General features: G+C 44.2%; 1 protein-coding gene across 1 annotated transcript in view; it reads right to left on the bottom strand.

Annotated features, from left to right (window-relative positions):
- The window catches only part of LOC104915113 (cytosolic carboxypeptidase 1), a 131,365-nt gene that overhangs the window by 8,392 nt on the left and 122,127 nt on the right, over positions 1-846 (bottom strand). The window lies entirely within an intron of this gene.

Genomic DNA, 846 nt, shown 5'->3' on the forward strand with positions numbered 1-846 from the left:
GAGGCTCTCTCATTTCATTACTCAAGGGAACTTATTCTTGTTGTCTAGATTTAGTTTCAGTAAGCAGGAAATTTTCATTAAAATCATGTGTAATAAAATCACTGTGCAATAGCTAAAATCCAGAGAAGTGAGGTGTAGAGGATGAGAGTACCGTTGAGAATGGATACTTAACTATTACATGAGATTCTTCATCCTGCTGGATCAGACTATCCCAGCATTAGCATTTGGAGGTTAAAGCTGACAATCAGAATATATCTGCAGAAATTTGTAGTTAGATATAATGTTAATCAAGTACACTAGCACACTACTAGCAAGGAGACGAAAGGAAAGAAAACCAATAGAAAAAGCTCATTGGCAAAATAAATGCTCTGCTCTTTGTTATTCTTTGCATCAGGAGGTCTTAAAGAGATTTGGCATTAGCAGTAGATGTAATCTACCTTGATTTTAGAAAGGCATTTGATACTGTCTCCCACGACATCCTTATAACAAAGCTGAGGAAGTGTGGGATAGACGAGTGGACAGTGAGGTGGGTTGAGAACTGGCTGACTGGCAGAGCGCAGAGGGTCGTCGTTGGTGGTGCAGAGTCTGGCTGGAGACCTGTAACCAGTGGTGTCCCCCAGGGGTCTGTGCTGGGTCCGGTCTTGTTCAACATCTTCATCAATGACCTTGATGAGGGGATAGCGGCCACCCTCAGCAAGTTTGCTGATGATACGAAGTTGGGAGGATTGGCTGACACGCCTGAAGGCTGTGCTGCCATTCAGCGAGACTTGGACAGGCTGGAGAGCTGGGACAGTAAGAAACCGGATGAGGTTCAACACAAGCAAGTGTAGGGTCTTACACCTAGGG

This window comes from Meleagris gallopavo, chromosome Z (assembly GCF_000146605.3).
Source record: "Meleagris gallopavo isolate NT-WF06-2002-E0010 breed Aviagen turkey brand Nicholas breeding stock chromosome Z, Turkey_5.1, whole genome shotgun sequence".
Taxonomy (NCBI): domain Eukaryota; kingdom Metazoa; phylum Chordata; class Aves; order Galliformes; family Phasianidae; genus Meleagris; species Meleagris gallopavo.